The 12,882-nt window shown below is 42.7% G+C and overlaps 1 pseudogene across 1 annotated transcript; it reads left to right on the top strand.

The window, feature by feature from the left end:
• Positions 1 to 6,221: 6,221 nt before the first annotated feature.
• On the top strand, positions 6,222 to 12,143 carry LOC147608335 (3-oxoacyl-[acyl-carrier-protein] synthase I, chloroplastic-like; annotated as a pseudogene). Its single transcript, XR_015264463.1, has 7 exons — positions 6,222 to 6,581; positions 6,763 to 7,172; positions 7,293 to 7,451; positions 7,534 to 7,587; positions 8,567 to 8,640; positions 8,789 to 8,844; positions 11,514 to 12,143. The product of XR_015264463.1 is annotated as a 3-oxoacyl-[acyl-carrier-protein] synthase I, chloroplastic-like (transcript).
• Positions 12,144 to 12,882: the final 739 nt, after the last annotated feature.

The following is a 12,882-nucleotide window of genomic DNA, read 5'->3' as shown; positions in this document are numbered from 1 at the left end:
TGGAGGGGGAGAGTACTTCTCCAATGAGTTCTCTGAATTTTTGAAGAAGAATGGTATTCGGAGATAGTTTACATGCAGATACACTCCGCAGCAAAATGGAGTTGCTGAGCGGAAAAACAGGCACATTGCTGAGATTGCGCGAGCATTGATGGAAGAGAAGAATATGCCGCATAGCTATTGGGCCGAGGCTGTTTCTACAGCAGTTTACATCATGAACAGGACTCCAACTGTAGCCATACATGATGTAACTCTAGAGGAGAGGTTTACTGGCAGAAAACCTGATTTGTCTCATCTGAAAGTCTTTGGATGCATTGCATATGTGCATGTGCCAGATGAGCTGAGAACTAAGCTGGATCCAAAAGCTAAAAAATGTGTCTTTATTGGATATTCCCTTGAGCAAAAGGGATACAAGTGTTATAACCCTGCTACACGTGAGTTAAGGGTAAGCAGAGATGTTTTTGATGAGATGAGCAGCTGGTATGTTGCTGAAAAAGAAGTTGGTGGGGATGATGTGAGTGTAAGTGTGGTTGCACAGAATGCAAGTCAGCAATCACAGTCTTCTTTGAGTGGACCAGGAGAGTCCTCTTCTAGTGGGTCTGTTGATAGACCATGGAGTGGCACGCTGTATCATAATACCAGTCCTGCAAATGTGATTAGTACATCACATAAAGGAAAAGAGAAAGTGGTTGAGTCCCTTGGTATGCCTGACATTTCTGCAGGGCATTCTCACGTTGATGGAGAGTCTAGTGGCTCAGAGATGAGCCTTGATGAGAGGAGCTTGGGATCCTAGCTATGAGAACACATGGTGTAAAAAAGGCTATGGAAGCCATGAATGCAAAACTGCGAAGATCTGGAAGAGTGAAGAATCCTGTGCAGAGGTTTACCTATGATGGTTATGTGGCACATCACTATGCATATATGGCAAAGGTTGTGCAGGTTGTAGAGCCCACATGCATTGATGAGGCTGTTGGAAATGTGTGTTGGGAGAAAGCTATGGATGAGGAGATGGATGCACTATATGGAAATGAGACTTGGGATTTAGTGCAATTGCCTGAAGGCAAGAAAGCCATTGGATGCAAGTGGGTGTACAAAGTAAAACATAACAGTGATGGAAGCATAAACAGGTATAAGGCTAGGTTGGTAGCCAAAGGATATGCGCAGACATATGGCATTGATTATGAGGAAACTTTCAACCCAGTTGCCAAGATGGCAACAGTGAGAGTTGTGATAGCAGTGGCTGCGTCAAAGCAATGGTCTTTACATCAGATGGATGTAAAGAATGCATTCTTGCATGGGGATTTGCAAGAAGAGGTGTATATGTTGCAGCCACCTGGTTATGAGGATGTGAGTCACCCCGAGCATGTTTGCAGGTTAAAGAAAGCCTTGTATGGCTTAAAACAAGCACCAAGAGCATGGTCTGACAAGATTTCAGAATATCTTGTCACTATTGGCTTTCATGTAGCCAATAGTCTGACAAGATTTCAGAATATCTTGTCACTATTGGCTTTCATGTAGCCAATGCAGATTTCTCGCTGTATGTGAGACACGGTGATAGAGGGGTTGTGCTTGTTGTCATCTATGTAGATGACTTGATCATTACGGGGGACCATGATGCAAAGATCTTTGATGTAAAGATTTTGCTTAGACAGAAGTTTGAGATGAAGGATCTGGGGGAGCTCAAATATTTCTTGGGCATTGAGGTGATTAGGTCACCACATGGTTTTGGATTACTGCAGAGACAGTATGGCTTGGACATGTTGTCCAAGTATGGTATGACAGGCTGTAAGCCTATCTCAGTGCCATTGGATCAGAATGACAAGTTGAGTGCAGATTCAGGAGAGATTTTGGAGGACCCTACTATGTATAGGCGCATAGTAGGAAGCTTGATCTATATGACGATCACCAGACCAGATTTGAGCTATGCTGTTGGGTTGGTGAGTCAGTTTATGCAGGTTCCACGGAAATCGCATATGGATGCATTGAGATGCATACTGAGGTATGTGAGGTCTACTTTGCATTGTGGACTATTCTATGAGACTGGGACAGAGATATGTGTACATGGGTACACAGATGCTGATTGGGCTGGTAGTATCTCAGATAGGAGATCTGATTCATGTTTTCTTTGGGGAGTGCTGCTGTGACTTGGAGCAGCAAGAAGCAGCCTACGGTTTCTCTATCCAGTACAGAAGCCGAGTACAGAGGAGCTGCTATGGCAGCATGTGAGGTAGCTTAGTTGAGAAAGCTACTTATAGATTTGGGTCTATCAGTGGATAGACAAGTTGTCATTTTCTGTGACAACATTAGCAGTATACAGTTGGCCAGGAACCCAATTTTTCATGCTCGTACGAAGCATATAGAGGTCCACTACCATTTTGTCAGAGAGAAGGTCTTGGCAGCAGGAGACTTGACCTTGTTTATGTCAGCACACAGCATCAGGTAGCTGACATCTTCACCAAAGCATTGAGTACAGAGAAGCCTTCGCTTGGTGTACATGAGATGGAGTTGAGCTCGAGGGGGAGTGTTGAGATATCGAGCTCATCTAGTGAGGCGGTGGACACTGACTGGGGGATAGGCCCCACACTTACAGCACTGGCATGGTTGGTGAGATCTTGAGTGATATGCGGCCAGTGGGATGACAGGCTATGTGACAGCCATTCTAGAGACTGGCATAGTTATAGCGCCAGCTCATTTAGTTGGGTTCACACTATAGAGAACCCTTGTATGTATTGGTTGAGTACCTTTCATATTATGTGTACTCTTATCTTTGTATATGGTGTGTTGAGTGTTGAGTGAAGAAGAAGATTTTCAGCCTCTCACCTTGTGTGTTCTCTATTAGGGTTTTGTGAGTGTGTGTGTGCTTGCAAGAGCTCAAGCTCTCTTCCCCCCTGCATCTTTTCAAGGGAGAGGGAGAGAAGCAAGCAAGCATCACTTAAAGCATACACCACAATCCACAAGCATGCATTCAACAAGAGAGAAGGGGCAAGCATATAAGCTACTACCATAAAAGCTCAAGAGACTCAAACTCAAATTATGATAATTGGATTATGTCTTTTCTCATTAATCTTATATACATGGACTTATGTTTACACGTGCTTGGCTCTGCTCATGGTATGTCTACTAGGGTCTTGGTGGAGAGACAGACTTCAACAATGATTTAAGGTGAGGTTTGATCTCTTGTGGTTTGGAATCCTCTATCACATGTTACGTGAGATTTCTTCCTTGGATGTCTATGATCATGATCTTGAGCCAAGCATGCCTCTTTCTTTGGTAATGAGGTCAAAAGCACAAACTTTATGCTTGAAGAAGTAAGACTCACCAAGAACTACCTCCTCATAGTTTACTTCTCCTTCTAATGGGTTTTTTTATAAGAATTATATTTTCATCTAAGATTGAGCATAAGGGAGGCTACCTATCTTCCATAATAAGCCTTTGAGGTCTTTGGTAAGGGAAGCGTTTCTATTTACCTAAGGGAACTTAAAGGTGGCATACAAAAAGTAGGTTTGCAAAGGAAGGTCACACACAATACACAATGCCGCACACGCGTGCACGTGTGCGTGCACACAGACACACATGTAGCACACATACACACACACATGATGTGCATGTTCAATTGCTAAAAGAGGGGATATCACTCATTCACACTTTAATTAGTGCTTCTTGGAATAAACAAAATGGAGAGTGGCTTAGAAAAATGAATGTAGGGGTGAAGCTATAGGTTTAAAAAATATGTCTTGTGCTAGGAGCCATTGCTATGGTTTGCCATCATTACCAAGTTAAAGTTATCATATTTTCACTTTAGTATAAAATATAATTAAAATCTAACATTTGTAGCCATTGCTATGGTTTGCCATCATTACCAAGTTAAAGTTATCATATTTTCACTTTAGTAGAAAAATGAATGTAGGGGTGAAGCTATAGGTTTAAAAAATATGTCTTGTGCTAGGAGCCATTGCTATGGTTTGCCATCATTACCAAGTTAAAGTTATCATATTTTCACTTTAGTATAAAATATAATTAAAATCTAACATTTGTAGCCATTGCTATGGTTTGCCATCATTACCAAGTTAAAGTTATCATATTTTCACTTTAGTATAAAATATAATTAAAATCTAACATTTGTAGCCCTCACCTGTGAGCTAATATAACTCTTTCTAGGTCATTCTAAGTTTTGGTATGGTAGAGGGGTCAATATATGGATATTATTCTTTCATCTTTTGCTTCGATGAACATGATTTTTGGGAGTTTTCAAAGCGTTATTTTGATTGGAATTATTACTATGACACATAATTTTTTATTAAACAATTTGTGAAGTTTTAAATAAATTACGGACCCAAAAGATTGGGAAAAAGTTATGTGAAACACTAGTAGACCGTCAAATTTTAGTAAATCACAACAAAATGCAGTTGTTAAAAGTTCAAAAAGATTCCTTTTTTGTGACATTAAGTTGGTGCTAAAAGTGGCAAGTTATTGGCACCTTTCCACTTATCAACCTTGTACCATACAAGCAAGGAACAATCAGATAGTCTGACACAATTGCATTCTGTACTTTCACTTAAAAAGCATGTAGGATAAACATGAATCAGTGTTATGAAAGGAAATAGTCAAGGAGTTATAGTGGAGCATGTAAAAAAGTCCCTTACATATGTAAAGACATGCATACATGCATAAGCATGCACCTTTGATAAGAAAGGGAACGCATGGAATTAAGAGGATGGGATTCAAACATGCACATGCACATGCTTGCAATGAAGTACTCATAATTTTACTTCATAAATGGCATGGCATTACTGCACCCCTTGCACAAGGACATAACTTGGAACAAAATCTTGTGTGTGCATGAATGAGTATTCATGCAAGCATGTGCACACATGTACATATATGTGCACTTAGGCCTGTTACACATCGCCATACCCCTGCCTGCCCATGCTGATGTGGTGGGGTATCCACCGCCCATAATTCATGGTGCTCCGCCCATACATGGGCGGTGGGGTATGTGTAATGGGCCTTAGGTGCGCATGCATACAAGAGAGAGAGACAGAGAGAAAGTGTTGGGGAGGGCTTAGCAAACAAAGCCATGGTCTTGGGACTGCCGTTTCAAGGCTTACAAGCCCTTCACGCACCATCTTTCACTATCTTGTGCCCGCCCGTTTGGCTCATCTACACTCCCCTTTCTCTCTCTACTGTCTCGAAGAGGTCATGATAGCGTCCCACGCCCTCGCAAGCTCCTTTGTCAGCTTCGATGGCCTCAACGCCTGCAGCCCTCCCGGCCGAGCTTCCGCGCCCTTGCCAAAGATGAAAATTGGTATGCATCCAATCCTTTCTAATTTTCCTCCTCGCTTCTTCAAATTTACATGCAAAATAATGTACTATCGATTTTGGCAGCCATGTATTCAATGCACTTGAAAAAACTAGAATCAGTTTTGGGTAGTGAGAGAAAATGTACTAGAAAGGCATGGCATAAGGAATTTGTTCATAGCGTTTGTTAAGACTTACAATAAGAAAGCACTTACATGGACAAAGAGAAGAATGAAGAAAAGAAGGGTCCCATAGTTACAAAACGAGGGAACGTTTTGGCCCTTGGGAATGGGAACGTTTTGAACCCTCGGAACAGGGAACAAGGGAATGCCACGTCAGCAAACAAAAGTAATGAAATTCTGAAAAATGTCATTTTAAATGATGAATTTTAAGTAGGATAGGCTAAAACTTTGAAAATTCATGTTATGTATGCATAGTTGAATGGGAGGAAAAATGCTTTTTTATAAACATTTTGCCCATTTTAAAAGAGTTTTTCGTCTTGTTACTAGGGAGAGCGTTTCCGTGGCTGTTCCTTGTGTGGGAACGTTCCCCATGTTTCGGAATGTCCAGGACTCGGGAACGGCGTTCCCCCGTTCTCTAGAGGGGGGACAACATTCCCCAGTAACTATGAAGAAGGCACGTACTTGCATAAAAAGCAGCTCTTTGATTGAATTTATTATGCAAACTTCCAACACTTGATTACTTTGAGGGTTAAATCGCTGTTGGGTTAGTTCATAATGAATTTTGGGGTAGTCCATGATACAACCTTGGGTAAGTCCGACAACAAATGCATGTCACTCTCTAGAGAGTCTTTGTGGGACTACTGGATTAGATTGGTCGATCCAACCAATTACATAGAGTTATATGCAAGATCTAGGTAGTTGAGATTCTTCTTGCAAGGCTTAAGACATTGTTGCATGTGGGTTGCTGAAAATTATATGCTTTTTCCTTGTTTTTGCAGGTCCCAAAGCGACAACTAGAGGTATAAGGGCCATGGCCTCTCCCACAGTTTCCACACCAAAAAGAGTTCTGGACATGAAGAAGAGAGTGGTGATTACAGTATTGACATATTTTATGATAAACTTCTCGAAGGGCAGAGTGGTGTGGGTTACATTGACCGCTTCGATGCTTCCACCAAGTTTGCTGCCCAAATCAAAGATTTCTCTGCTAAAGGGTACATTGATGGGAAGAATGATCGCCGGCTGGATGACTGCTTGAGATATTGCTTGGTCAGTGGAAAACGGGCTCTCGAGCATGCTGAGCTGAGAGGCAAGAATCTTGACAAGGTGATAAGCTGCAGTTGTGCTGCTTAGCGTTTTAGCTCGAAATGATTATGAGTTTGGACAAAAATTTCCATAAGTAATGACATAGAGCCTTGCTATGATTAGCTCTACAATACCACCAAGGATTGGCACGCAACATCCAGAGTTCCAGATAATTTATTAACATGTGGTGTTGTGGTTGTAGGTTAACAAACAACGTGTGGGCGTCTTAGTAGGCGGCCTATCGGTTTTCTCAGATGGTGTGAAATCACTGGTAGAGAAAGGATACAAGAGAATTACTCCTTTTTTCATCCCTTACTCCATCACAAACATGGCATCAGCTCTATTGGCAATTGAGCTCAGATTAATGGGTCCGAACTAGTCTATTTCGACAGCGTGTGCCACAGCAAACTACTGCTTCTATGCTGCAGCTAACCATAGTAGAAGAGGGGATGCAGATATAATGGTTGCAGGTGGCACGGAGGCAGCCATTGTCCCTGCTGTTTCATTGCTTGCAGAGCTTTGTCTTCAAGAAATGACAGCCCTCAAACGGCTTCCCGGCCTTGGGACAAAGACCGTGAAGGCTTCGTGATGGGAGAAGGAGCTGGAGTGCTGGTAAGTAAAGCTTTCATTTCTATTTTCCTTTCTTTTTTCAAAAAAAAATGTTGCAACCTTGTGCTGTGGAGAGCCTTGAATTGAGACATTAGGCACACGTATTGTGTTCTCATGTTGAAGGTAATGGAGAGTCTAGAGCATGCAATGAAGCGAGGGGCTCCCATAATTGCCGAGTATCTGGGGGGTGGTGTCACATGTGATGCTCACCATATGACTGACCCCAGGGTGGATGGTTGCATTGAACAAAGTCTCAAAGATGCTGGAGTGTCACCTGAAGAGGTTATAACTTCATTATTTAATCATGCAGACTAACTATACATTGTATGTGTTTATTGTTTAATCGGGAATTTTTGTTTTACAGGTAAATTACATCAATTGTCATGCCACTTCCACACTTGCTGGAGATCTAGCTGAGGTAAATGCCCTTAAGAAAGTGTTTAAAGAGTCGGCCGACATCAAAATCCATGGCACAAACGTACAAATCATTTTCTCTAAAAACCCTTACACATGTGAATCGATCAAGTGTAGGAGTTTTTTGGATGGGGAGAGAGAGATTTTATTTTTGTCTACAAAAGACTCAAAGGGTTTGGCAGACCAAAAGTAACATGTGAACTGTGAGTTACTCTATGCCTACGACATGAGAGGAAAATGTAGCTTTCTAAAAAAAAGGGACCCACGTACTATGTGAGTCTTGCATGTTCAATGCAATCAACCCAACCAATGTGGTATACTGATCGAGAGGCATCACTATCAACCTCCCATGGTGGAGCCACTCTATGGTGCTGGAGTATGTCCCTGGTGAGAAGAGCGTCTAGCTCCTTGAAGCATCTGTGCTCCCTCTCCCTCTCTCTCTCTCTCTCTCTCTCTCTCTCCTTTGTCCGAAGGCTAATCAAAGTTAAGACCTTTAGGTTAGGTTATCATTAGCCTAGGGGTTAGGCATCTTAAGTGGGGGTTAGTAGCTTTTATCAGACATGTGCTATATTTGGCTCGTGGTTTATAGGAGACCTATATAAGTGACTTTATGAGTCAATTTGAGGGAGAGTTCCTTAGACCTGGACTCGAGGCCTTGAGACCACTCCGTGCTTACATCCGATGGGTGTGTAGTGGTGGTATGGGACGAGAGGAACTTTGCACGTGGAGCTATGTCTCGGATGCTACTACCCCTCTGTGCTCGGGGGTGAGCCTGAACAACTCTATGGTTGGGCGGTGAGATGCGAGTGTGTGTGATTCCTTTTTGTTTGTGCTTAATGGCAAGGTCTGTTAGCCTGGGGGCTTTACATTGGTATCAGAGGCAGACCTGCTGGAATTAAGTCGAGAACACTCCGGAGGAAGAGGGGAAATCCGTCACATGGATCTTTTGGGTCTAATCTATGGGCTGCTTTTTGTCTTGCAAGGCCCGGTGGTATGGGACACTTAGGGAGGAAGACGGAGTAGAGTCAGATGTGAACGGAAAAGACGCTATGGCTAGGTATGCTCAGATGGTTTTCATAATCATTGTGTATCTATGGAAAAAGCATGAGCTTTTTGTCATATTTGTGTGTTGCTTGTTCTTTGACAAATCTGGTATGTATGTGTACGAGGGTAAGACCTTGGGCCATGGAATTTTTCATGTATAGGAGGCTTTGGCTGATTTGTTGCATCGTAAAGAGGCCTGGTCGAGTTCTACAGAAAGGTGAAACCTATGCGCTTTTGGTTGTGCGTGGGAATTTATGCTTTTTGGGACTACTGCGTGCTTTTTCTGTGTATGGCTGCGAACAGCAGTACCTCCATTGAGAACCAGTAAACGACTATGGGAGGGTAACCTAACAGTCTATTAATAGAAAGGCACATGGAAGAGGAGAAAAGGTGTGAACTTGTAACGTGCTGAGGATGCTTTTTGACTATTGTACAGCTCTGTTTGCTTCACACACACTACTAGGAAGCCTGTGTATGCATGGTGTGCAGTACAGGCCCACACGTGTGTTGGGAATCGGAGCTCCATGTGTGTGAACCCTTGTATGTTTGTAAGTGTATGTGTGTAAACAGCCTCTTAAGCTGAGATATTATGTGTGTGTGTGTGTGTGACATAAGCAGTAATGTCAATGGCCTTGCCATGTGTCAGCTTTGTACTCAATATAACCTGCATGCATATGCTTATTGCCCAAAGCGTCGGAAGCATGAGTACCACTTCCCTGCCGGCCATGTGAACTAGCCTCTTGACCACTTTGTGCATGGCTGTCCATAGTGTTTGATGGCTGTCCACATGGAGCGCCCAGTGCCCAATTGACCATTTCCCCGCTGAAAGGAGGGAAACAACCGTGCCTTGATACCATTGAAACTACACCGGCTAGGTGTGAACGTCCTTGGGCACCGTCTCGTGAACAATATGCACGTCACACTTAATATATCATTGCACAAAATAATCTGCAAAAGAGACAAGCACTGCAGAGTACACCATTAAAGTTCCAAGGGCTTACAACGCGGATAATCCAATGCAATGCAAGTTACCCAAACAAAAGTGTGTCGGAGTACAATGTCGATGCGCTCGTCGTAAGAGTCACTGTGGCTTGACCACAAGTCTCATACTCCTGGAGAGGGATGAACGCGAAATTGTCGTTCCGTGACCACACACAAACATGTGCTCTTATACTTGAGCCTGGCTTATCCTCTCACAGAGACTAGGGTTCAAATCCTCCAAATACGTGTGCACAAACAGGCACAAGCTCATGAGCAAGTTCAAGAGTACACTCTGGTACAGCACGAACGATAGGGTTTCCAGCAGGTACAGTAGGTAGTACAAGCGATACAGCCGGTACAGTAGGGTTCCCAGCAGTTAAGCAGGTACAGTAGGGTTCCCAGCAGGTACAGAAGGTGCCCACAGCAGGTACAGCAGGCACCCACAGTAGGTACACAGCAGGAGACTAATTTAGCTCTAGTTAACTTATCTCTAACTTAGCTAACTAGGTCTCTCACTTAGTTAACTAATTGTAGCTCTAATTAATTAGCCCCAAAATCCACGTTCAAATAAATACATTAATTCAATCATCCAATTTGGCTAAGGTCTAAATCCAATACACACTTTTAAAAATTGCATTCTATTGTCCCAAGGCTACTAGCCTCTTCTATTCACCTCTCCTTGAGCATAAGGACCAAGGCCCAGCCAATGTTTAGACTAATTCTGGAATATTTCCAACCATTCACATTTGCAGGACATGTCACTACATCAAGGGGGCGGGGGGGGGGGGGGGGGGGGAATTATATGGCAAAAATATAGTTAAAAGTCACCTAAAATAATTAATATTTCTTATATGATGGGAGGGATCTTACACATTCACTTTGATTTCCTTCATCTCCTTTTTGAGGGAGCCTAGCTCCTCATTCTCATGTTTCAACATAATGTCTTGAACAGCGAACATCCCCTTCCATGCGAGCAAGTTCATGGAATTGATGTCTCCTTCTTGTCCTGTGGCCAAAGTTTCCATTTACTGCAGGATGTCCTTTATGTTTTTTGAATGTTGCTGCTCTCCCCACAGCAACAGATGTTGAAAAGGAAAAAAACGACTTTCTTTGCTTTCCTTCATCTTCTTTATTTTCTTGGATTTCTCTGGTTTTTTGCAGGAAAAACAGAAAGGGGCCTAGTGGGGGGGGGGGGGGGGGGGGGGGGGCGGTGCTGGATCCTGTTGTTTTGCGAATGCAGAAGAGGGGAAGAAAATGCAGACAGGAAGGGGAAAGGGAGCTGAAAGAAAAAGGGGAAGAGGGGGGGGGGTCGAATGCAGAAGACGGGCAATGGGGGTGGCAAGCAGTGCAGGGCAAAGGAGGTGGGGTTGTGCAGGCAATAGAGCGCATCCCACAAGTGGTGCACAATGTGGTGCTCAGAACCGAGCAGTGCGTGGTTTGTTCCACTGGAGTAGGAGCTTATCCATGGATACTGGAGTTGGAGCCAATCATGTTCCCTGAAATGTCTCCCGTTCTTCCTCTCAATGGTCAGGCATCCATGACATATGGTTTGGTTACAAATGGGTGTATGACCTGATGTGTCGGTTCTTCCCCACCAAAACTGCAGGTCTTCACTGCAAGTCTCCAAAACTGGCTAGTATGCTTTGGAAGGTCCACCATCAATGCAAGGTCTTGGCCCTACCAGGAGCCTCATCATCTATGTATACTTGCATCAGGCACTCTCTTCTTCGGAAAACATGATTAACTCTTCTTTTAAAGAGAGGATTGAAGACGTTTTCTTGTAGATTGCACATGTGCTTGACTCATGCTGCAATGGTTGGGCCATTCCTTGTAGAATTCATCCATTAAATAATGATTTGGCCCTAAGAAATTTAATTTCGTGATAGCCTGAAATGTTGAATGCAGTCAATGATTGGGCATTGCTTGGGAGCGGCAGGTGGAATCGAAGCTATTGCAACAATCAAGGCTATCACAACCGGGTGGATACACACCACAATTAATCAATTTGTAAGTATGAAATGTGATTCTTTTATTTTTTGCATGTGCTTCCATGCAATAGGAATATATTAGTAACATTCGATACTGTCCCCAATGTGAAAAAGCAACACGAGGTCAATGTCGGTAAGTTTTCCTGAAATTCTGGTCTTCTGAGATATATATGTAATGTGTTGGGGTTTGTACTCCCACCCTCTACTGGGCAGCTCAGTATGATAGCACGAGCGCACTGAAGACTACACCAAATTTTCTTATCAAAATAAAATAAACGCTCTAGTGCTATCATTACTTCATGTGCTTTTGGTAACACAGAAATTTCGGCATTGTGATCTATTTATGTAAATTTGTATAACTTTTGCAGGGATTTCTAACTCTTTTGGATTTGGAGGCCATAATTTGGTCATTGTCTTTGCTCCTTATGTTTGAACAAACATTTTTGTCACGTGCATTTTATCCCACATAGTCAGAAGGGATTATAGAGATCCATACACAAAAAGCAACTTTGCCATCCCTGATAAAAGCTTCAAGACTGATTGATTATGATTGCTTTGTCCAAGTTGAACATGCGACTTTGCTTTTCTTCTTGGCATGCGCACCTTCATTTTGGAATAAATTTGCTACATTTCCAATGCTGCTTCTCCATGGTATCCACATGTATGCATTGTTTTTCTATTCAAAATCAATGTATCCGTACCTGCCGAATACATATCTAGCAAAGTTTTGAGTCCCAAAACATTATTATTTTGATTCAATCAAACACTCCAATGGAGTGCTCAACCTTTGGTTCTTAGCTTCCATAGAGATCACATGTAAAAGCGACCATTGCATAAAAAGATGTAAAAGGTGGCACCAGCTCTCTTATTAGATAGTAGCCCCACATTAAGGTAAACTATTGCACTACTTATTGTCTTCTTTGTATTGGGAGCCCTAGACCCTAAATCCATTACAAGGAAAGGGTGAATACTCAAACAAGTGGAGTCATGTTGAAACCTTTATATGTGGAAGCCTACATGTGAGTCATATACGTCGTGTCGACCTCACATGGGCTCCATACGATATCAATTACGCTTACCATGTTATTTATGTTACAATGATCACATCCTTCTTGTTTCATCACCCACACAAGCACTACAAGTTCACACCATTTCTTACCACATTATTTATTCTACAATTGGCACACCCCCCACACAAGTTCACACCCTAGTTGAGGGAAATGCGGTAGAAATGAAAATTTCGAGGAGAGCTAAAACGGAAACGGAAGTGCCATGTTAGCAAGGAG

Source organism: Cibotium barometz, chromosome 53, assembly GCF_041138505.1.
Source record: "Cibotium barometz isolate CiBa-2024 chromosome 53, ASM4113850v1, whole genome shotgun sequence".
Taxonomy (NCBI): Eukaryota; Viridiplantae; Streptophyta; class Polypodiopsida; order Cyatheales; family Cibotiaceae; genus Cibotium; species Cibotium barometz.
The sequence above is the reverse complement of the archived record's forward strand: the minus strand, read 5'-3'. Positions and strand labels throughout refer to the sequence as shown.